This window comes from Carettochelys insculpta, chromosome 6 (genome assembly GCF_033958435.1).
Source record: "Carettochelys insculpta isolate YL-2023 chromosome 6, ASM3395843v1, whole genome shotgun sequence".
NCBI classification, from domain to species: Eukaryota; Metazoa; Chordata; order Testudines; family Carettochelyidae; genus Carettochelys; species Carettochelys insculpta.
Genome location: NC_134142.1, coordinates 12,211,481 through 12,236,404, shown reverse-complemented (window position 1 = coordinate 12,236,404; position 24,924 = coordinate 12,211,481). Strand labels below are relative to the sequence as shown.

At 48.0% G+C, this 24,924-nt stretch overlaps 1 protein-coding gene and 1 long non-coding RNA gene across 2 annotated transcripts in view; one reads left to right on the top strand and one right to left on the bottom strand.

The window, feature by feature from the left end:
- Positions 1-24,924, top strand: part of SLC35F4 (solute carrier family 35 member F4) — a 181,663-nt gene that overhangs the window by 91,093 nt on the left and 65,646 nt on the right. The window lies entirely within an intron of this gene.
- LOC142014164 (uncharacterized) lies at positions 1,044-23,851 on the bottom strand. The gene is made up of 6 exons (XR_012645877.1): positions 23,809-23,851; positions 6,272-6,404; positions 5,804-6,054; positions 4,290-4,384; positions 1,615-1,822; positions 1,044-1,476 (listed from the first exon to the last, which is right to left on the bottom strand). It is a non-coding gene; the product is annotated as an uncharacterized LOC142014164 (long non-coding RNA).

The following is a 24,924-nucleotide window of genomic DNA, read 5'->3' as shown; positions in this document are numbered from 1 at the left end:
TGGGTCGCTGGCCTGTGTCATTTAGTGACCCCCTCTGTGACTGTTTGCAGTGCTTAGGAGAGGTACCCATCAGGGATACAAACCCTGAAAGCCTCCCACCTGGAAGGGGTGGCACATTCATTTAAAAGCTCTCCTCCTGGAATGCACCTTAGCTCTGGCGCGTGACCAGTCAGATTCTGCTCTCAGTACCGACGTATCAGTGCGCAATGCCCTGCTGGTGCCGTTGGCCACCCAGCACTGTTTCCGAGCTTAGCATAAGCCAAGGCAGGGCAGGGGCAAATCACCAGGCTCTAAAAGGGAAGAGACTAAGGTACTCACCACTGCTGATTCTTCTGCTGCGTTTCACCTGGCTTCTGTGTCCCCTTCAGAACTATGCTCCCCAACTCGCTCCCCCAACATCCTCCCTCAGCAGTGCCAAACAACTCCAATGCCATTAATGCAAGAGGCTCTGCAAGCAGCTCAGGACAGCATGTTGATGCTGGTGCTGTCCATATTTGTAATTTCAGGGCCACGCCATAAGGGAGCCTGGGAACTGCCAGTGCAGGCGAGACAGAAACCGTCAGCCTGGGGGAAGAGATCATCCCTCAGCTACAGGAGGATCTTAATGAGAAGCAGAAGGGATCCAGGAGCAGCAGTTTGCAAAAGCCAGGACATTCCCTTACATTATAAGGCTGCCTGTGAGAACACATTTCTGCAGTTGAAGCTATAAAACCCAGTAAGAGTCCTCTTGGAATTGCCCGTGTGGTGCTGGTAACCATCTGGCAAAGGATTCTGTTACCTTAATGAAGAGGAAATCTGGGGCAACAAACGTGTTAAGGGGTTTGAAGACTGGGATTTACTCGGAGCAGCTCACAGTGTTTGGAATGTTGACAGAGCAGGTGCGGTACTGAGGAAGGTTACCCAAGCAGAGCTGGTAAGTGGTACCTCGATCTCTGTGTTGAAAAGGCAGGTTACAGGGGAAGACGGTGAACCTGGCATCGAGTTACATTTTAACAAGACGAGATACCGGACTTTTGGCCAAGTGGCCAATTCCTGTTCCTGAATTCACCTGTGTTTGTCTGACTGTCCCCAACCTTCAAAACTGCCACCACTCTTGAAGATGCACCTGTTGGAAGTTCTTCTTGAAATGTAAATTTCCACTTACAAAGTTTATACAAACCACAATACTTATCTCAGGCTCTAGGGATTTGATGTATATTTTAACTATAATTCAGGTTTGAATGTTCAATACATGATTTCTTGAGTGAACAGGGCAGCTTCAGATAGTAATGACCTGTTAAGGCTGGAGGCTTTGTGAAATGCAGCCACGTTATTATTGTTTCAGAGAGACATATGGATATGGGTTCGGTCTGATGCTTCTGAAGTCACGAGGTGTTTTGCCATTATCTTCAACTGGAGCAGAACAGGACTCAAATAGGCTGACAAGTGTATAGAAAATGATTTCACTGCTGAAAGCAGAAATCTCGGAATGTGCTACTGGAGAGATGAGAAGAGGTTACAGCATTGGTTATGAGTCAGATCAGTTGAAAATGCCTGGCTCTGTTCACAGCACTTTGATATTGTGCTGATGGGCACTAGCAAAATGCCCATCGACAGATCACACTTTTCACTTACCTCATACTTCATATGACTGTCTCAGCTATTTCCTTTTCTTTGTTTTTTACTGCCTCGCTTGTGTTTGCTCTGCATGGTGCGTGCAGCGTCACAGCTGTCACCCCTTGCCCCTTCTGTGGTAAGGCCTGTGGCTCTGGAATAGGGCTGGTCAGCGGACTCACAAATAGGAGGGTGACATGACGATGTCCTACTCGTTATTGACTGGTTGCTAAGAGAGGGAGATTTTTAAAGTACATCCGGTATATCCATGCTCATTATTCCATTAATGGAAGTGGGAATCTTTTGGAGGTGCACGTTACTGTCCATATTGCCTTAGAGCAGCGTCTCTCAACACTTCCAGATTACTGTGCCCCTTTCAGGAGTCTGTGTTTTCCTGTATAACCTAAGGTTGACCTCATTTAAAAAGGTCACAAAATTGCTCACAAAATCAGACCTGATAATACGAAAGTGTCACAGAATGCTACTACTGAAGAATTGCTGACTTTCTCAGATTTACCATTTAATTATAAAATTAAATTGGAATACAAGTACTGTAGTTAGGCCTCACTGTATAACGCATAGAACAGTATGAACAAGTCATTGCCTATGAAATTTTACTTTCTATTAATTTTACTAGGATTTTTTAGGTATAGGTTGAACTTTCTAGTCCAGCACTCCCTCATCCAGCAACATTCACAGTCTGGCATGATTTTAGTTAGGCAGATGACCATTTATCTTGGGCCGAGTTTCCCCGGTCCCATGAAGTTTATTTACAGCCACCAGTCCTGGCTCTCATTGTTCTGTGCTGTTGTTTAGTTGTAATTTAGACTTAAATGTCTTCTAAGAGCCCAGTAGGTAGTAGAAGTGTTGGTGATGCTGCTGGACAAGATTGATCTCTTGTTGTCCAGCAAATTCAGGCACCAGTCAGGACCTGAGAGTGCTGGGCTAGAGAGGTTCAACCTGTAGTCAGTTGTAAAATTAGGCAAATAGCTGGATGAGGTGATGTACCCTCTGGAAGACCCTGGTGAGAACCACTGCCTTAGATATTACAGAGCACAAAGGAGACTGAATGCAGCTGATACTCTGGTGCAAGGCAGCCTTAATGCGTCTGCGGACAGCTCTGGAAGCTTACCACACTGCAGAGGGATACTCTCATATTACAGTGCCAGCAGAACAGCATCATGTATCCCTTCCCTTCCCGATTAGGTGTAGGGAAGTGGGATTTCTCTGTGCTGTGATAGCCAGCTGTTCTGATAGCCTCTTGTGCCAACTGCCACGGACCACAAGTTACAGCAGCCTTCAGCCACAGTGGTCCAGGATCAGGGGAACAGAAACCTGGCTTACAGGCACGCACGTATCCGTCAGTGGAGTTGCACTGTGTGCCCTGCAGGTGCAGCTGAGTTTTGGGAGGAGTCATAGAAATATAACAGGATGCAGCCTTCCATTTGCAAGGCTCACTGGCACAGGCGCTCTTCAGAAAACGGACACAAACATGTTTACTCTGTTGTAGTGCTGGGGACTGATCAGCTCTCTGAGAAAAGGGAAGAGGAAGCAACACCCGCTACTGTTGTGCATACCCGACAGAAGCCAGAGCAAATGGGCATCCCTGAATTCCTGTTGTGATTAGATTGAGAACCAGCAGGGTGACTGATGCCAATGGAATCTGCTCGCTGGACGCTACACTCCACAGTCTTGATCCTAGAAACCTTTTAAATGTGTAGTTCTCATTCCCCTAAACAGTCCTATTAAACTCAGTGGGGGTCTTTGCAGGTGTAGGAGGTGTAGGAGTCGGCCTGGAAGAAGACACGTGCGTGATGTATTGTATAACAATACTTGTGATGAACATAAGAATGGCCACTCTGGGTCAGACCAAAGGTCCATCTAGCCCAGTACCCTGTCTTCTGCCAATGCCAGATGTCCCAGAGGGAATGAACAAAACAGGGAATCACCAGGTGATTCCTCCCCCATCACCCATTCCCAGCTCCTTACAAACAGAGGCGAGGGACACCATTGCTAGCCAGCCTGGCTAATAGCCATTGATGGACCTAACATCCATGAATTTATCTAGCTCTTTTTTGAACTCTGTTTAAGTCCTGGTCTTTACAACATCCTCTGGCAAAAAGTTCCATAGGTTAACTATGTATTGCATGAAGAAATACTCCCTTCTGTTTGTTTTAAACCTGCACCTATTGATTTCATTTGATGACCCTAGTTCTTGTGTTATGGGAACTAAATAACTTTTCCTCATTTATTTTCTCAACACTGGTCATGATCTTGTAGACCTCTATCATATCCCCTCTTAGTCTCCTCTTTTCTAAGCTGAAAAGTCCCAGTTTTTTTTAATCTCTTCTCTTATAACCCCCTAGTCATTTTGTGACCCTTTTCTGAACTTTTTCCAATAGCAAGATATCTATTTTGTTATGAGGTGACCACATCTGTAGGCAGCATTCAAGATGTGGGCATACCATTGATTTATATAAAGGCAATAACATATTCTCTGTCTTAGTCTCTGCCCCTTTTTTATTGATTCCCAACATTTTATTTATTTATTTTTTGACTGCTGCTGTGCATTGAGTGGTGTTTTCTGAGAACCATCCGCAATGGTTCCAAGATCTCTTTCTTGAGCAGTTACAGCTAAATTAGTCCCCATCATGGAGTAAAACAGACAAGGGACATTTGGGAAGGTGGTTATTTACCTTGTAAAGGGACACCAACTCCTCATCTGAGACCAGCCATGATGGAAAATACATCTGAGCTTCTGACATGTTGGGGGTTTCAGATGCTTCTGCAGCTGTAAGAAAGAGGCATTTTTTGTAGTTAACCTGAGCCTGTAATTTGGGAAGCATGGCTTCGAGAGTTATAAAGGGATAAAAGGCAGCAAAGAGTGCAACGACCATATTTGTGGTATCCATCACATGCTCCAAAATGCTGCTCTGGGTTCCTCTGAGCTCTGCAGTACAAAATGTAGCATGCTGGGGAAAAATGAGTTTTGGTGTCGTGTTTGTCGAAAAGCAATTCCCTGTATTGGTCCAAGAGCTCCCAGCTTTCCCACCAGGAAGTCTTTTGTATGCTCTTCAGCCCAATGAAGTGCTTGGCACTGTTTAGATTACGCTAAGCTTTTCTGCGGAAAGAGCAGCCCAGTCAGCATGAATTTTCTGTGGACCCATCTGACGCAGCCTTTTGCCTCATTAGCTGTGTATTTTAAACCCAATCCAAACCATCCATCCTAAACCCAAGGGAATTAGACAGGTTATCAATCATTTTTTCCATCCATGTGCAGAATAAATTTTATGTGCACTGAGGCATGCGTGGATGTGCACCACCAGGAGAAAGACATGCTGCTGGCTGTGGGCTCTGGGCTAATCATTTGAATCTCTCCTGGGCATCCTCCCAAGCACACAGGGAACAAGGTATCGATCAATGCAGAACTTGGCCTTTCGATTTTAACTTGCCTGAGAGCAGGGCCCCTCCACTGTTCTTTGTTCTCAATAGCTCTCTGTACCAGCTCAGCAAATAATAAGCCACAGGGGTACTAATAACACAAGAGTTTATAACACAAGATGGCGAGCCACACTCTTGTAGAACTGGCTTGAAGAATGTGCTGCGGGCTGATAGACTGGGGGAGTGTGCTTTGTTTTGGAGAGAGCAGGGGTGAGCTCTTTGGCTTCGTTCAGCAAACACAGGACAGCAAGGCCTGCACGGGTGCTCCAACAAGAGCCTGGCGGCCAGGGCTTTGAAATTGTGTCTCAGGCTCGGTAGAGTATGAGAGGGAGGGTTCCTGAGTCCAAGCTCTGTCTTCTGCCACGACTTTAAAGTTCTGGCCCCCCTGATATGTTTAGAGCACTTGTGTGAGCCTTGGCTCACTTCTGCTCACTCTGAAATGTAGCAGGCAGACCCTATGGGGCCCTAGACCAGTGGTTCCTAAACTGGGGTCTGCACACCCCTGCGTGGTGTGTTACCCACACAGATTTCTCATCCCTTCCACACTCAGGGACATACACACCTTTACCCAATCCGTAGGCTCATGGTGTGACCCTGTTAATTTACACTCCCACCCTTCCCCATTTCCTAGGGCTCAGGGGGTAATTCCCTGTGGGTATGCAGGATCTGTGCCACTGAAAAAGCCTTACACAGTAATATTCTTATTCTCTATTTATGTACAATTGCCAAGAAAGCAGAATACATGCTAAGCACGCAGTGTCATGCTCACCAGTCCTGATAAGGCAGGCAGGCAGACTTCCCCTGTTGGGACAGATAAAAATCACTCTCTGGATGCTGGTTCCTGCACCTCAGGGTCTTGGGGTGAGTCCTCCTTAAGGTGTTCCTTCTTCCCTCCTGCTTGATGTTCTGTTCTCCTTTTCCCCCTGGATGTTCTGTTCTTCTTCCTCCCCCTTGATGTTATGTTCCTCTTTCTCTTCTTGGACCCCAGTTTTTAAGTAGTGAAACTTGAGTCCTGCTTAGCTATACGTTGACCAATTATTTTAGTACAATTTTACTAACCAGTCATCACCTGTGGTAACAGAATTACCTAACCAATCATAACCCACCACCTTCACTGATTTACACCTAATAAAACCAATTATACAGCAGACAGGAGCAATTACAAACCAGACAGCGAATATACAGAAAACAGTAGAAAAGTGAAGACAATCATCAGAGAATGGTGGTTCCACCTCACCTATTGATAAGTCGTTGCCTGCCAGACGAAATGATGGTAACTAAGTTTTCTCTACCCATCTTGAGATCTGTTTAACAGTGGGTGGCGCTAGGATGTGGTCTTCTTCTTAACAGCCTGATATGCTACTCTTGTGCTGAAAGACAGATGGAATGTGAGTATGTGACCTGTAGCTTCACAGTTGATGGCTGCTGCTCTTTAGTCTGGCTGCAGACAAGCTATAGGCCTCTCAAAATGGCTCGAGAAACCATATTGGTTATACTGTTATGGGGGGCTGGGGGGAGCTCGGTAAGGGGGTCTGTGAAAAAATAACAATGATCATAGAAAATAAGTTTTAAATAAATTGCAAAGTTACAATCCATTTTTATTTTTAAACTGAATATTTTCCAACAATGCTGTTAATTGCTGTCCGAACATTTATGCTGTGGTTTCCTTTTTCCCAAATGATACGTACACAGCGGCTAGTATTGGCTCTGGTGGAGGTCTGCGAGTGGTTTTGGGGGCGATTGGGGTCCACACTAGTGCAAATGTTGGGAACCACTGCCCTAGAACACGGCCTGGGCTCCATATTGTGGAACTGTGTAGAGGAGCTGCACTCGATCCTTGCCGTGTGATAGCTGCCAATCCTGCTCTGCAGCACCCCTCCTCCCAGTCTTGGGTACAGGGGCCTTGGAAAGGCAGCAGCGGGAGGGGGCTACCTTGGAGCCCCCCTTACCTCTATGCAGACTGCACAGCTGCATAGAGCACCCAAAAATTACAGGGTCATAATGTTCACCCATTCCTCTCTTCTCATCCCTGTTCTGTAGCTCTGATTCCTCCAGAGAGGATCTAGTTAACTTAAAGTAAAAAAAAAAAAAAAAAAAAAAATCAGACGGAGCTATTAGCAGACATTGAACCCGTGAAAGAGCCACTCAAGTGGTGATGAAAGGATTCAGTGGGCATTTGCTATCCCCAGGAATATACTGTCAGTTTCTGAATTTACCAGGCTACTTGACAGGGCCTTAGTTTAAAACTTGCTTTAAAAATATCTCATTAGTATATTGCTGAACATTATACAGGTTGAACCTCTCCAGTCTGGAACTCTCTTGTCCAGCAACATCCATAATCCAGCATGATTTTAGTTAGCCGGACGACCACTCATCATGGGTGTTGCCAAATTTTCCGTGGTCCCATAAACTTTGTTTACAGTCACGAGTCAGGGCTCTCAGTGTTCTGTGCTGTTATTTAGTTGTACTTTACCCCTAAGTGTCTTCTAAGGACCCACTGAGCAGTGGAAGTGTTGGTAATGCTGCTAGACAATATGGAATTCCCATGGTCCGGTAAATTCTTTCATTTGGCATTGGCACGGTCCCGAGGGTGCTGGATGAGAGAGGTTCAACCTGTAAAATCACATCATTTAAAGACTCGTGCATCTGATGAAACAGGTCTTTGCCCATGAAAGCTTATGCTCCAAAATATCTCTTAGTCTATAAGGTGCCACAGGACTTCTTGTTGTTCTTGAAGACACACATTAACCCGGCGACCTCTCTGATACTTATTTAAAATTGTCATCCCTCTTCCCCCAGCATAGGGCCACCAGTTTAATAGTGCTGTGTAGGGCCCCATAAATCCTAAGGATGTCCCTGGGCTGCGTCCAGGGCGTTTGCTAGAGCAGACTTCAGTGCTGCTGTAACTTATTGTAGAGGCTGGGTAGGTGCCTGGAAATATCAGGAACGCAAGTTTGGCTGGAAATGCCCTTTACTCTCCCACTGTCTTCCTGTACCAAGCCCAGGAGTGGACCAACACGCGCTGGCCAGTCAAACCAAGGCAGAAGCCATTTGACCTGCAAATGTTTAAACCAGCCTAAAGAACATCTTGCTAACGTGGTTCAAAGAGGCTGGTTTCGAATGGGCATGGGGAGGTCCCACCAACTGCTCTTCAGTGCCTGCATGTTGCTTTTGGCACCGAGAGTAGAGGGTTGTGTGAAACATCCACGGTCCCTGTAATGGACTGCAGGAGTGACCAGGCAGGATACCAAAGAGAAAGGAAAGGAAAGTGGAATGCTGCCAGCTTGCACTCCCTGATGGGTGTGAAAAAATGGGAGTTGTGTCTCAGACCCCCCTAAACTAGCACCTGGGTCTCATGTTCCACCTTGTCCTGGGCACATTGGCATGAGCAGGACATTTGGTGTGTTCTGGCTCAGGGCTACAGCATACTTACTGTGACTTCTAGCTATCTCATGGTAGCATAACTCCATAGGACCAGGTCTACCATGCCCTCCACCCAGTGCTGGTTTAAAACACCTCCTTAGGAAGGGACTTGCAGCCACATGGAGGGAGGGGGTGTAAGTACAGTAACTCTGGAGGGATTCCTGCTTGAGTAATCACCCTCCTCCAAAGGCTTCTCCTTCCCCAAAATCATGCAGTACCAGCCCTTCCTCCTTCAGTATCCTAGAAGCCCTAGTCCCTGTTCTGGACTGCTGTGGCTTTAGCAGCATGGTGCTATCAGTCTAGTCATAAACGTGCCGGCTTGCTGTTGTTTTGTAGGTGGCAGCTGACAGAGACACAAGTCATGGCCTTTCTGGTGGCCAGGGTCCTGTGAACAGCTCGTCTAATTGGCCGTCTAATTGGCTCAGAACATTCTTTGACTGCCAAAGACAGGTGGGTGGGGGCTGGGGGGGCAGCTCTATTATAGGGACTCAGTGGGCCAGAGAGCACAGGGACCACCTGGAAGGCAGTGTGTACTAGTGGATAGTGCACTGGGGCACTTACCTGAGTTCTAGTCCTGTCTGTTACTGGGTGAGGTTAGGCAAGTCATCATCACATCACTGCTGTGCCTCAGTTTCCCCTTCTGTAAAAAGAGCTACTGATACTGCCCTTCGTAAAGCGGTTAGAGAACTATTGCTGAAGAGCAGTGTATTACTATTAAGGAACCTTATGCTATAAATGCCAGAGCTAGATGCCTTTGTACAATTACTCTGTCTTGTCTACAGCTAGCCAGCCCAAGAGAGGACACTTGGTATAGGCTGGTGCAGTAGGCATCCTTCTTTTGCATGCTGGGCTGCACCTGATTTTAGCCCAACTGTGGCAAAGCCAGGTTGCAGCACCCACCATGCAACTCTGACATGAGCTGCCACGGTTCGGCCATCAGAGTGAACCAACAGGACAAATGGCTTGCTATGTTTCATCCAGAAAATGGCTTCTTTTTATGACATGGGAAGGAAGGAAAGAAATGATGCAGTAACACAGATTCCAAACCCCCTGAGTTTGAGGGAATGGTGTAAACTCTCTTGTTCCTCACGGGGTAGGGGAACTGGTTTAAGTAAGAGGGTTGGGAAGAAACTTTCCCTTTGGGGAGGTTGTTCTGTAACTGCCTTCGCTGGCACCTGATGCTGGCCAATGCTGGAGACAATATGATTCAGATATGACAATCTGATCTGGTCTGGCAAATCCTGCCAAGTGATTTAAAAGTGCTACTTGTTGGCGCAGAGTGTTTAAAAGAAAATATGGTCTTTGGACTCGAGCCCTGCACACGGCACTGCTCGCTGCTTAGCACAACAAGATGTGGCAGAAACTCCCTTGCCCAGAATTCACTGGCTTGGGACAAAGTGGTGCTAATCCAGCCGTCTTTGTAATTGGAACATTGGTCCTGGTGATAACTTAATAAAATCCTCCTACTGCTGCCGATTTATAGCTGACACGGCAAAATGCCTTGAGATCAATACTTGGCCCCATGGAAATGAATTGGCTCGGATTTAGCGTTGAGTATAATTTATTCAAGGTTAAAGGGCGATTTTTAAAGCAGAGCACAGTTCCGCATTGATCTTCTATGCAAAGAACATCATCCAAAGCACCAGTGATTTAAAGGGCCCTGGGTTCTGTCTACCACTGCTCCAGCATAGTGGCTGCAGTGGCTAGGAGCTTTGAATGCTTTTGAATTGCTGGGCTCCATGGCAACAGCCCACTTCCCCCCACGTCCATTAGCAGGTCTGGTTCCAAAGGGCGGTCAGTGGGGGTCTCTGCCAGCCACACCCCGGTCAGCCTCGTCACTGTGAGATGCAGGAGCAGATGCTATTTATGGAGGTATGTGTCTGTAGTGAAAACGATGTTCTGAAGTTGTGTGAGTTAGGACAGGTCAGCAGAAAGTGATGAACAGGTTGTGTTCAGGTAGGGGTAGAAGACACCTATCTCCCTGTCTGACTGCTCTGTATCGTGTGTCTGAGGATGTGAACCACCAGCTAATCCAAGTTTGGAAAATCTACGGGGAAGAAAGCCTGCAGAGAAAACCCGCCAGCCTGGGGTGGGTGTCAGGTGACATTTTCACAAGTACAGGCAATGGATTGTTGGACTATATCACAGGTCTGGGGTGTACATCGATGTTCTCTTTAATTTTTTTATGCCCATGTGCAGAATGAATTGTATAATGTGCAGGTGACAGGTGACACTTCATGCCCATATTGGTGCACCTCACAAAACTCATTGTTCACATGGATAATGTGTGGTGGGGGCAGGCCAAGGGGTTCAGAGTTTGGAAGGAGGCTCAGGACTGAGACAGAGGGATGGATGTTGTGGAGGGCCGGGGGTGAGAGATCTGGCTGGGGGTTTGGATCTGGGGCAGCTCCAGGGATGCAGGGTTCATGGTCCGAAGTTGAAGAGGGAAAGGTGTAGGTTAGATATTAGGAAAAACTTCTTCACCAGGCAGGTGGTGAAGCATTGGAATGTGTTGCCTAGAGAGGTGGTGGATTCTCCATCCCTTGAGGTTTTTAAGTCCCAGCTGGACAAGGTCCTGGTTGGGATGACTTAGTAAGGGTTGATCCTGCTTGAAGCAGGGGGCTGGACTAGATGACCTCCTGAGGTCCCTTCCAGCCCTGTGATTCTGTGATTCTGTGTGATTCTGAGTGCAGGAGGGGGCTCAGGGGTGGGGTGTCAGGGTCAGAGTAAGTGCTCCAGATGGGAGGGCAGGCTCTGGGGTGGGGCTGGAGACGGGGGGTTTGGAGGAGTTGGAGGCTGCTCGGGGGAACAGGTGGGATGTATTGTGCTTTGAATCACACACTTGTGAATTGAATGAGTGGCCAGGGACCTGGAGCTGGACACTGTAGAGAGAGGCTTAGGCTTGAGGGGTGCCTATCACCACCCTGCAGTGGTGCCTGCCTGAGTGAAGACAGGAGGTTTTACATAGTACATGGCCAGTTTAGTCAGGTAGCTGAGAAGCACACGTCGGCACTGATCAGACCGGGGGCGCTTTGGGTTTGTTCTTTCAGCCTGCCTTGGTGCCTGCTCTGACAGGCTTATTGGAACGTGGCTGGAAATGTGTGAGAGGCTCACCCCTGGTAGGCGCAGACGAGGCCTTCTCACACTGAAGGGAGATGGTAGCTAGACGCTCCTCAGGGTTGGGTGTTCCTGGGCAGAATCACAGACACAGCTCAGGGAACAGTGCCCAGCCCTCCTCCTCTTCCTTACAGAGATCTTGGGTGGGAGGGTCAGCCCTTAGCCATGAGACCCTTAGTCCCTCTCAGTAACATTTTACTCCATTGTTTGATAGGACTATTCACAGAACAGGGTTCTGTGCAGTCGGAGGAAGGGTACCTGCATCTCTCTGCATAAAAATCAGACTAATCACGGTGATTGCATAATGGCAAAACTTCCTTCACCAGCTAGTCCTTTCCTCGTCTCCTAATGTTGTTCAGTAAACTTTGCTATGCTGTCTTCGTTGTCTTGCTAATCAAATGCTGAACGTAAGAGAGATTTACACCAGAAGACAATAGGAAGGGTTATATGCCTATTAGACAAGATTCGGGCAGAAAAGATTGGATGGTATTTAATGTGGGAATTTTGAATGGCTACATTTCAGGGATTTTTTAAAAATCAGTCATTCATTTTCAGATAATGGGTAGAGCAGATGTGGGGAACCATGTTTGGGTCAGGGAAAGGGGGAAACAAACCTTCACAGATGTGGCTCCTTTCTGAACAGCAGAGAAAAGACGCCCACATCACCCGCTCCAGTGAGGCAGGCACTAACCCCCACTGCCCCTTTCCCTGGCTGCAGTTCCCAGCAATGTGCAGAGCCGTTCCTCCCCTGCAGCTGCGAATTCTTCTTGGAGTGATTGCTTGTGTTCGTTCCAAGTTGGGCATACACCCGCGCACACCCACCTTGGAATGGACATGAGCAACACATCTCAAAGGACACCAGTTACAGAACAGGTAACTCTTTTTCTCCTTCCAGTTTTCACTTTCAGTTCATGGTGTGTGTCCTTCATTGCCCAGGTCAACAGACAATGTCCCTGGGTTCAGCTGTGCTTAGGTGATGCAACTATTTAGAGGAAGAATGGAAGGGGAAAAAAAGCCACCTTCAAAAGTGATTTTGGGTGCTTGTCTTAAAACACTTGCAAGAGAGCTGACCTGTAGAGGTTGAGGGCTCAGAGTTTTCTGTAAATCAGGCCCCCGTAAAGTGTCTCAGGTTGGGTGCCTGAAATCTCTAGTCTGGCCAAACCATGTAAAGGTTATTGGGATTATCTGTACCCATTATGCCATATTGAGGATGGTGTTTTATCACAGTAAAATGTGACATCCCAAATGTGAGCACTAAATGCAAAAAGAGTTTACATTTCCTCTGGCCAAGGAGAAATTGGCTCTGCAGTGCCAGCTAGAGAAGGTGTGAATGGCACACGAGCAGGTGCAAACTTGTGGAGCTCTGCCAAGCCCTCCTACAATAAAATGCCGTGAAGTGGACATACAAACATGTCCTATGAAGTTAGCCAGCGGTTGAGTTCTTCTCGTCTAATATTCTGTTTTTACCCAGGTGCTAAAGAATGCGCTCAACTATCTAATTAACTGTTGAATATTTAAAATGTATGTACATATGGGAAGAGATTATGACATGCATTACTGTCACCACAACAAGCCCTGGCTGAACAGTTTCTTCAACACAGACGTTCTCATCTGACGACAGAGGCACTTCATAACTAGAGAATTAGGAGCTGCAGACAGCTTATTTCACTCATGCTGGTTTTGTTAATAAAACACCAGGAAAGCAAATAATTATTTGACACTCAATTACAGCTAAGATGTTTTCCCTGAAAAATAACAGAAGTGGCGGGCTTCCAATTTTATTACGATGACTACAGATTCAGTCCAGTATTTTTGGAATTAATAAATGATTTATTCCTTGTTGATGCCAGGGCCTCCCTTTCTAGGATATACTTACACTGTATTCCATTACCAGTGAGCTACTGAATTGCCTTGCTCATAGTGATAATTGAATTGCAGTCCGGCTTAAACCAAAGACTCTGGGTGAGACGCCTATTGACAGTTTGGCAGAAGCCCTAAGAGTAGGTGGAGCCTGATCCCACTGACCCTCACTTTTTGCCGATAGTTAGGAGTTTTGATTTCATCGGGCACCTCAAAGGGCTGATTGCTTGTGTGGGTTCTGATGTGCTGAATGAGGTCTATGGATAGTGCTTAGGGTCACCACGTGGAAGTGTCCCCTGTGCGTTTCTCGTGCTGCGCTCGTCACAGGGTATTAAGAAGTGAGGACTGGAAGCTGACATTTAGCCTGCCTGATTCAGGGTTAGGACAGCAGAGCCAGGCCAGCCTAAGGGCGAATCTGAGACATGCACAGGAATCAAGGAGTTTGTCTACTCTGCAATAAAACACTGGCCACAGCCCTGTGTCAGCTGACTCGGATTCATGGCGTATAAAACTACAGTGTAGACGTTTCAAGTCAGGCTGGAGTCTGGTTACTGGGACCATCCCCCTCGAGTCTATGGGTGCAATGTGCAAAGCGTGGCTTAAATAAGAACCCTCAAATTCTGTTTAGAGTTGTTTTCTTGCTGGCGGTTTGAGCATTTCTCCCCTTCCTTTCTTTTCTTTTTGTTTTTTGTTCTTTTTCCTTGCTTGCTCCTTTCAAACCTGAGTCTAATAGCTGAGATTTTTGGATAACTTTGTCAAAACTGAAGCTTGGTGTAACTGTAGGTGATGCTGAGCTATTGAAAATGCATTTGGCTTTGGCTGACTTAACTGTCTTTTCTGTGCATGTGGTTAGCATCGTCTGTTAAAATCAAAGAAAGAATTTCCACACACAGATTTTGTATTTTTGGAACATCTTGGGATTCTTGCCTGCACCAGAGGTGAGTATGTTTACCTTATAATAATTTTACAGGAGCACGGACTGGGTCAGCAGGTGTAGCCCCCCCTGCTATCTCGAGAAATCGTGACATATAACCATATAATTTCCTACTAAAATAAACTTTAACTCCCTCAATGCCTGTGTTGCCAACACTTGGGATTTTATTGCAATTCTCACAGTATTTGGTGTGTTTCTTAAACCCAGTTCCTGGAGTCATGTGGTCACATCAGAATCAGTAAAGTAACTTTCTCGCCCTTAGGATTGCCAGGTAAGGCTTGAAAATGAGAATCCTTAAAGTTTCAAACCCCAGGAAGCATATGTAAGGAACTCATTCTATTATTTTACAAATCTTATGATTTCTATGCCAGTCACCTGGGTTTTTGGGGGATCTGATGCATGATTTTTAAAATCTTGGGGCTGTCATTATTGGATAATATACATAGAATTGTATGGAATTTAGTAGCTTACCATCCTCTACCATTTCAATCAATGGGAGCTTTGCTCTTGCCTTCAGTGAGTTCAGGAGTAGGCCCCTTGTATCCAGTGCACAATACCACTGGCTGTGCATCTGAAAAGTTCGTGGTTTTGCAGTGGTCTAAGCCCATCCCAGAAAATCACAGCTGTCCTCCAGTTAGCAGCAGCTCACACAGTGGTTCTAGAAGCCTGAGTGAACACTCTCATGTTGCAAAACCTTCAGCAATTGTACAGTATCTCCAAGGAGTTGTTACAGCATGACCTTTACGATAGCGCTGGCTGCCGCTGAAGTGAATGGTCTTGAGTAGCAAACGCTTAGACAATGCTATTAACTAATCTCATTTCCTTAGTCCATGCTTGGGAAGCTTATAAATAGGTTCTGTGGCATTTGTAATAAAAATACAGTGGTCTTTTGATGCACTCAGTCTGGAGAGGCACTTGGTTCCTTGCAGTAGCACTGAACCACACAGTGCCGGGTTTACAGGCCTTGATTCATCAAGGAATTGAAGCACATGAAGACTGCCACTGACCTCAGAGGGACTTGGTTAAACTTAGGAGTGCACTTCAGGTCCATAGAACTGGAAAAGATCACCTGCAACCCCAGCATAGAGCCCGTTCATAAGTGTATCAAATTCTACGGCAATGCTAGTTAGGCTGTTTGGCCCCACTACTCCGAGTGGAAGCCTGGTCCAGAACCTCCTTCCTTTGACACGTGGAGAAAGTGCCTCACCGAAATGGAATCTGAGGGTGCTCATTAGAGAGCTGTGGGTAATTAAGCAATTAGTCTGCAGACTGGAAACAGCTGTGGTAGCAGTAGTGCAATTGTTCCCACCCCTACGTAACTCCCACTCCCAAAGCCAACTTAGGGGTCAGCTTTGGGCACCAAGCATGTAGTTCTGCCGCTGGTCATTTCCCAGCTTCTCTGAGACCACCAAAAGCTGCTCTTTGGTTTATGACACAGTTCCTGTGTTCAAATACCTAACGCATCCATCACCATCAACCACAGCACAGTGTGTGAGGACCATTGCACCAGCTAGGTTGATGGTGTTGTACCAGGCGTTGTGCAGTCAGTTTGCTAGATCTGGCTGAATTGTGCAAATCCATGAAACTGAGGGGCAGCTTTGTGGCAGGTGTCAGGAAGGGTCAGGGTGTGGTCTGGTGTGTACATTACTGGAGAGTTTGAGAGCCTGATGTGTTGGCATGTTTTTGTTCATCCTAGCAACAGGGCTGAAGAGCAGGCATGCAATACCGCTTTTGATAGAATAAGCCCTAGTGCATCTGAACATTCACGTTTACTGCATGGAATGACTCACTTGTCTGAACTTACTACTTTTGCTCACAGCAGAAGCAATTCTGCATGAGCCTGATTCTCTGTCAATTTGGGAACATCCAGAGACACAGGGTTTGTAGATAGGTCCTGCTAAAGCCCTGTCCAAGGACTGGAGTAATAAACTGCTAAGTGTCATTGATTTTATTTGTTCCATTTTCCTGAGCTCCTTGGTCTCATTCTGATGTTCACTCTGTGATGCTTTAACCTCCTTATGATGCTACATAGCAGGGGCTTGAGCCTGTTCTCTGTTGCTCCAGTATGTTTGAAAGATCTCTTATCTCTATCCCATCATGTACCACTATATTTCCGCCCCCCGCCACCCTGCTTAATGGTACTAACTTTCACACTTCATTGAGAGTTGTGAGCTTCCGGATAAGATGATTTTCCAATCTTCTGAGGAGATGGGTGAGTGTCAGCTGTCTTGGCCCTGATCAAAGACCACAAAAGTCAAGCATGTAGAGAGTAAACTGCTTTCATCTGCATGCTGTGCTAGCTCTGGCTGGCGAACATCTACTCTGTGGAATCCTGTGCTGGCTTGCAGAATTCTTGGAGAAGACAACACACTGTGCGCCCTCCCAGATCTGTGTAGCAGCACTGGCCAGGGCAGGATTATGCTCTTCGGACATAAGCTCATAGCACGGGAAAGAGGGAGCACTTCTGCATATGTAACCCATTTCGTAGAGACGGACTTTGAGGCATATGGTTCAACATATGAGGAGATTCTGATGCTGCAGTCAATTTGTACATGTAATTCTCATCAAAATCAACTGGAGTCTTGCCTGAGGAACCTGGCTTTTTAAATAAGTTACGTACTTGTGCTTTAATTAAGCTACATCCAGGTGCTGGTCTAGCAGCTGGCTGCTGAGTGAGACAGGGTGCGGTGATTTCCTTCTCAATTTTTTTTTAATTATTACATCTATGTATATTTTAGAGCATCTGTCTGTCTGTGTTATGTTTGTTCAAGAACTTCTCTTAAACTATAAGAGCTATGACCACAAAATTTGGTATGCAGCTTCTTCTTACTCTAACTTAAACAAGTGGCAGGGTTTGGTGGTGCCTGGAAAGTGGGAAATGCCTGAAATCCCAGGATTTCCCAGAACACAGGAAGGGACAGGGCAGAAGGAGGAGAAAAGTGAAAGGGAGGGGAACTGACTGTGAAAAGTGAAAGGGAGGGGAACTGTGATACTGACTGTGCCGACTGGGGCAGCTGCAGGGCCCAGGGGGAGGCTTGCTCTTTTCAAACCTGCCCCAAAGAAAGGGTAAGTAGCTTGCTTGCCCTGTCCTGTGGATAGCCTACAGGCTGCAGAGGGGATTGCCAGAGGGGAGCAGCCCCCAGGCAGCCTGCAGGCCATGGGAGGGGATGCTGAAGGTTGAGGGAGCAGCCCCCAGAACCTCGCCCCACCCAGACAGCCTACAGACCACGGGGGGACTGCTGGAGGGAGCGGACGCTGGAGGTGGGGGCAGGCCCCAGAGCCTGGCCCTCCCTAGGCAACCTGTAGTCCATGGGGGACAACTGGAAAGGGGCAGCCCCAGGAGCCTGCTCCTTCCCAGGTAGCCTACAGACTATGGAGGGGCTGTTGTAGGGTAGGACTTCCAGTCTGCCCTGCTCCAGACAGCCTGCAGGCCTACTGGGAGCCACTGGAGACTGGGGACAGCCCTCAGAGCCTAGTTCCCACTCCAACAGCCTACAGGCTGGAGGGAGGGTCTGCAGGAAGGAGGGGGCAGACCCAAGTGTCTGGTCCCCCCGTAGGCTGCAGGGGGCACTGGATGTGGGGGGCAGCCCCCCAGAGCCTGGTCCGTGCCTGGAGTGCCCCACCAAACAGGCTGCAGGATGGAGGGAGCCACTGGAGGCTGGGGGTAGTCCCCAAAGTGATGCCCCCCGACCAGTACAGGCCTCGGGGGTGGGGGTCAGCTAGAGGCTGGCATCAGCTGACAGAGCACTGCCCCGCCCTGCCCCCAGCAGACTACAGGCTGAGGGGGAGGTAGCTGGAGGCCGGGGCCAGCCCACAGAGCCCCACCCCCAACCGGCAAGCACGCAGCCCCCGATCGCGCTCTCCCAGGAAGAGTCGCTGGATGGGAAGTGCAGCCCTGCCCCCCTCAGATGGAGCTGCTGCCATGGCAGTGTCACCTTCACCGCCACAGGTGTCCCCAGTAAACGACCCCCACCTCCCAGCCCTGTCCTGAGACCCCTGCTCTAACTTCTGCACCCCGCCCCTTGCCACGAGCCCCCAGAAACCCTTCTCCTAAGCCCCCCACCCTGTGCCCCTCCTCCCCTGAACCCTCACGCCGGGTGTTAAAATGTGTTAAACTAGTACAACAAATGTAGGGCCCAATCCTGCTTCTTCTCACAGGACTAGCTCTGACCCCAGTTTTCACACTGATTGCAATAGGATTACTCACAGGAGTAAGGAGTTACCCACTTGAACAACTGGTCGCAGGGGAAGGGCTATAGACAACCAGTCTGACTACAGCGAGGACTAAACCTGGGAGAGCAGCTGATTCCTGCGGGCAGAGGGGACAGTGGAGAAGCAGCATATTTTCCTTTGAGCAGGGGGTTGCCATGTGGATATTGCGGTGACAGTTGTTGCTGCAGTAGAGTGGATTGTGCTTGGCAGCAGCAGTCTGGAAGCAGGCCCGGAGGCAGAGTGTGTGTGCACGTGAGGTGTGCCAGGGCAACCCTCCACTCCATGCCTGGTTTCTCTCCCATCCTCCCTGCTGGGCAGTGCAGGGGAAGCCTGCAGGGCATGATGGGGGAACACAAGGCACCCTGTGAACTGTAGTTCCCTGGCCAGCACCCTGCCAAGATAGCTGGCTCTGGTGCAGGGAAGGGAATATGTCTCTCAGCATGCTCTTGCCGCTAGAAACAGGAAACTAACTGTGAGCATGTTTTAGAAACTGCTGTGAACTTACTGTCATGAGGAAAGGTTTGCTTTTACCCAAAATGCATTTCAATACTACTGGCCTTATATATATAGTCTTAACTTAAAAACGCTGAAGATGAAAACAAGAATATTGTTTTTCAGTTATGATATTACAGCAAAATCCCAGAAGGTTATTTCTATAAAACCCTTATTACTGTATATATTTTTAGTGTATTATGACAAAGTCATTTTAGCAGTCACTGGTTTGACTCAAGTTTTTCATTAACCACTCTTATGCACACCCAATGCATGATTATTTTGAAGTCCATTATATTTAAAAAAAATTGCAGTATACATTTACAAAAAAAAAAAAGGCATGCACTCCCAGAAATTCCTGCATTGGGGTCTAGTGAGTGTGGCTGTGGATGTCTCTTTGATGTATGTGTGTCCGTTTCTCACTAAAGAAAAATGCCATCCCTTTGGAAAGCTGTATTGAGTGATGTGAAATGTAAGCCAGTGGGAGATGTGACAGTCAGAAATGCAGGGGTTGGCTCGCAGCCTATCTGGGGTGAGTTGGAACAGCTAGCAGGATTTGTGATCCCTTCCATTGAAAGCAGAGCTTGTTGTTCAGAACTGCTTTTACAGATTTTTGCAGGCGCAATGTCCTTTGCACATGAAAACAAAAAAGACCTACAACCTATCCTTAATCAGGATGCCACACTCCAGAAGGCCCTAGGTGACAGGCCTGTTCTTTCCTACAGACAACCTCACAACCTTATGAGGATTCTCACCAACAGCCACAGTTTATACTGCAGGAACACCAGTCCTGGGACTTTTCCTTGCAACAAAGCCCGCTGTCAGCTTTGTCCACATATCTATTCTGGAGATACCATCGCTGGACCTAACCAGGTTATTCACAGAATCACGGGCACATTCTCATGTTCCTCAACTAACATTATATATGCCATCATGTGCCAACAATGCCCAGATGCTTTGTATATTGGTCAGACTTGACTTCAAACTCTCTTAGACAAAGAGTTAATGGGCACAAAACAGACATAAAAACACTCCTGATCCACAAACCTGTTAGCTGGCATTTTCACAACAGTCTTCAAAGAGAGGCTGCTGAATTCTCTTTTATATTCAAATTCAACACATTAACACATGGTTTGAACTGAGATTGGAATTTTCTGGGACATTATGAGGCTCGTTTGCATACTTGGCTTAATCTAATTCTTGACATCCCCCCTTCTGCCCCTCTACTCTCTGATTTGCTCACCTTGATAATTTTTTTTCTGATTTGTCAACCTTGATTACTCTTTTTGGTTCTCTGTGCCTTAAATATTGAGTCTGTTCTGGTATGGCTATGCTCTGAAGAAGTGGGTCTGTCCCATGAAAGCTCACCTAAGAAATTATTTTGTTAGTCTTTAACGTGCTACTTGACTGCTTTTTTGTTTTGATAGTATATAGACTAGCACGGCTTTCTCTCTTATTTTGCACATGAACGTTCTTGTCTGTTTAGCTAACATCAAACGTAGGATCCCCTTTCTTTGCATTTGTTTGCCACATCTGTTTCCATTCGCATTTGTTGAAGTGGGTCTTACCCATGAAAGCTCATTACCTAATGTATAAAATTTTGAGTCTATGAGGTGAAACAGGACTGCTCATTTTTTGTGAAGCTACAGACTAACACAGCTACCCCTCTGAGTTCACGTGCATTATTTTTCTCTTTCGGACCATTCAGCTCTTTTGTATTCCAACAACATAAGATGCATTGATAATGGTCCTTTAGCCTGTCATCTTGAAACTCATGCTCAGCCTAAAACAGCCAGTGAAATGTAAGTGTCTCATACTGATAATCTAGCAACAGTCTGCAGTGCGCCCAGCCAATCCCAATGGTTCTATATATGATGCGTTATTGTATTAATGATATTCAGGCAACAAAGACTCCCTTGAGCGATTTGGGGCCTGATTCAAAACCCATTGGCGTCAACGGAGATCTTTCCCTTGGCTTCATTGCGTTCTGGAGCAGGCTCTTCACTTGCGTAGCTATTGTGATCTATATTTCTGCTAATCCTTTGATAATGAGCGTAATATTCAGCATATTGCTGTGCGCTGCTGATTAATACAGGGTGACAGAGGAGCTTTTGGAAATGACCTTAATCACTGAATCAACAGTGAAACGTCAACTAGCCCTGACCCAAGGCAGGGAAGGCAGCCCTGACCCAAGGCTAAATTCTATCAGGCTGTGGAGCACTTGGGTGCCTCTCCTGGGACAGACACAACAGCAGTGAGCTGGGTGCTAGCTTAAAGACAGATAATTGCCTGCTGATTAGCCTTTGCAATTCGTCCCCTATATGGCAGGTCATTATGGCCCTCTGGCTGCCCATCACAGGCTCTGCGCACCCTTTTGCTGGGCACTAGGAGGCTGATTTGCTGCCAGTTATTCTGCGCAAGAGAATTAGTTGATTGTGCCCTGGTCATACCCACTCCGGAGGAGCTGACGTTTCAGGAAAGCGCTCACAGGCAGTTCTGTTAGAGATAGTGTGGCCGTATTTCCCTGTCCTAAATATGGGACAGGGAGATGGGGGAGGGAGGAAGCAGCTCCCCAGCTGCAGCTGCCAAGGGCTGCCACCCTGGCTCCCTGTGCCTCGAGGAGCTGGGAAGGAGGCAGCAGCCACTCAGTTGCTTCTCCCAGCTCCCCTGCGGTGCGGGGAGCCAGGAACAGGGCAGCAGCCACAGGAAGTCAGGAAGAAGGAGACAGCCACCCCCTGTGCCCCAGCATACCTCTCCCTCTGCAGGGCCCTGGCTAGCTCCCTCTGGCGCAGCCAGAGCACATGAACACATGCTCTCCACTTGGTCTCCAGCCAGCATCTGTGCCTGTGCGCCAGGAAGCGGCCAAATACGGGGCAGTTAGCCCCTTTGTTAAAATAAGTCAGGACGCCTTTCCGGCACCCGAAATCCAGGGCTGCCTGCCCAAAAATGGGACAGATGCTCACCCTAATTGCAGCAGCACTAGCAGATTGCTGGGGAGGAGAGGAGGCTCCAAGGCTCTGTCTACGCTAGGCAAAGTAAGTTGAGTGCAGATACGCAATTTTAGCGATGGCAATTGCATCGCTAGAATCAGCGTGTCTGCGCTTGGCTTACTTGGCCGTCCCTACTGAAGAAGGTCAACGGGAGAGTTTCTCCCGTCGACCTCCTTCACTCGTCGCATCTCGTGAGGAACACAGGGGTCGACGGTGACTCCTAAGAGCTCAGTTTCGCGCGTCACTCGCAGACACGCAAAATCAAACGTGCTCTGAGGGCTGTTGTACTGGAGGTTATGGAAAATGAGAGGAGGGAAGTGGGATCAGCCTTCTGGCGATGGTTTGGCAATGGCCTGGCACAGAGTACATCTACGGTAGCAGCAATGCCCCTGTCCATTCCATTCATATCAGAGGCTTGTGTTCTTATTTCTCCTTGGCTGCCTGGTAGCCAAGGGCAGTCCAAAGTGACTGTGGTATTCCCGGCATCCAAATGCAGCATTAAAACTGTTTTGTGTGATGACTGCCATCTTGGCCGACACATCCCAGGATGCCTCAGGGGCCTAAAAGTGTCGGCTGTTACTGCTTGAACTAAAGAGCCAAAGGTCTCTGGCTGGGGATGTCTCAGACTCACCTAGGATGTGGGTCAGGCGCTGGCGAGAATCTGCCACACATAATTTTCACAACACTTTGGAAAGAGGGGCTGCTGAACTCTCTTTTATATTCAAATTCAACACATTCACACATGGTTTGAACCGGGGTGGGAACTTTTAGGTCATTATAGCAGCTGTTTTGCATACTTGGCTTAATGTAATTCTTGACTCTCCCCTCCCCCCACACACTTCTGCCCCTCTACTGTCTGATTTGCTCACCTTGATAATATTTTTCTGATTTGTCAACCTTGATTACTATTTTTGGCTCTCTGTGCCTTAAATATTGAGTCTGTTCTGGTCTGGCTATGGTCTGAAGAAGCAGGTCTGTCCCACAAAAGCTCCTCACCTAATAAATTATTTTGTTAGTCTTTAAAGGGCTACTGGACTGCTTTTTTGTTTTGATAGTATACAGACTAGCACGGCTTTCTCTCTGTGACTCTTCATGCATGCAAGGCAGTTCCATTACCACTGTAAGGGAAGCAGAGGTGAAAGTAAGCAGGAGCCGTGGAAACTGGCTGGCTGGGGTGCTCAGCTACTCCCAGCCGGGCTCGTGGGGCTCACCTGCAGGCAGCCAGACTGGTGCAATGAGCATACACCCCACCCCCTCTGGTCTGGAGGTGCCCCTGTTCCTAGCCCCTCCCCTCCAGCGTGGTGTCGGGATGGTGGGGGAGGGGCCGCTGACGAACCTACTGGGTCGCCACCGCTCCTCTGCCCCTTTGCTGACAGCCAGGGAGCCAGGGGAAGTGCACAGCTTGTGTGCCTTCCTATCACACCTGGCTGCCGAGGGGAGAGGCAGAGGAGGAATTCACACAGGCTGCAGACTTTCCCCTCGCTCTCTGATTGTCAGGGGCCGGGGAAGAAGAGCCGTAGTAACCCAGTGTGTGCAGCTGCAGCCCCTCCCCCACTCCCCAAAATGGTGCCCTGGCCCCTCCTGCACTTACCCCATGCCCCTGAGACCTTACACCCTCAAACCCTGACTCCTGCCCCCTACACAACGAGCCTTTGCCCTGAGCCCGTCCTCACTCTGAGTCCTGCCCTGACTCCTGCACCCCTTACCCCCACCTCCTGCAAAAGCCCCCCCACTTCAGTGCCTTACCGGTACTGTTGTGTCACGCGCACACACCCAGCTCTGCTCTGCGTCCCTGCTGCAGTGGGAGCAATACGACAGGACCTGTGTAATATGACCGGGCTTCTGGGCATGGCTAAGGAAATCGATCCATGATATCATTGCTTAAAACCGGGCCACTTACAGCCCAGGCTGTGATTTTCTTCTCACTAAGGCAAATCCTATTAACCACAAAAGACCTCTGCCAGCCCCACTGGCCAGCAAGAAGCCACGCAAGCAAACCCCCAGATTTCCCAGCTATCTCCAAATGCCCAGTCCAACAGCCCTCTCCTCAGATGAGAGATTCTTAAAACCTGTTTCACCAATTCCACACAGATTCTTCTGGGCTCCAAAGGGTCTAGCCCAGGGTCAAAAGGTTCATTAACAAAGGACGCAAGAACAGGGTGAGAAGAAAATTGCTGACGTGACATATTACATATATCAATTAGCGATACTGATGCAGGCCAGCGATGTTCTATGCTGATTTCTTGAAAGTCTTTACGAGTCTCCTTTGGGGGATGGGCCCATTGTCCAGACAAGCTTAAATCACGAGGACTGAAAGAAGGAAATGGACCCTGCCAAGGCCCCTCTTATAGTTTTTCAAGTGGAGGGAAAATATCCTTTCTTCTTCCATCAGGCACTGGAGGGTCAGGGTCATCTGACCCAGGTAAGCTGCTGTGGCAAAGTGCCGTTGGGTGCATTACAGGTGACAGTCCCAAATTCCTGCGGGGCGTATTGGACATGTGGAATCTGTTCCTTTGGTTAGCCCATCATGCGGGCTGGCGAGGAGATCATGCCTCCCATTGTGTGCTCATGGCTCTAAAACATCTCTAACACAGCTGTAGAGCCAATATCCCTAACTTCATAGACAGTAAAGCCTTGAAATGTGCGATGTTCAGTTGCGCTTAACTCACATTAACGCGAGTTAAGTGCAACTCAAAATCCTGTACCCTCTGGCCCTGGCTCAACGCTCCCAGCCCCATGCAGCCCTGATTCAACCCTCTCACCCCAGTTCAACCCCCCTGACCCAGCTCACCACCTGCGCGCGGCCACGGTTCAACCCTCCCATTGCCCAGCTCACCACCCCCACACGCAACTCTGTCTCCG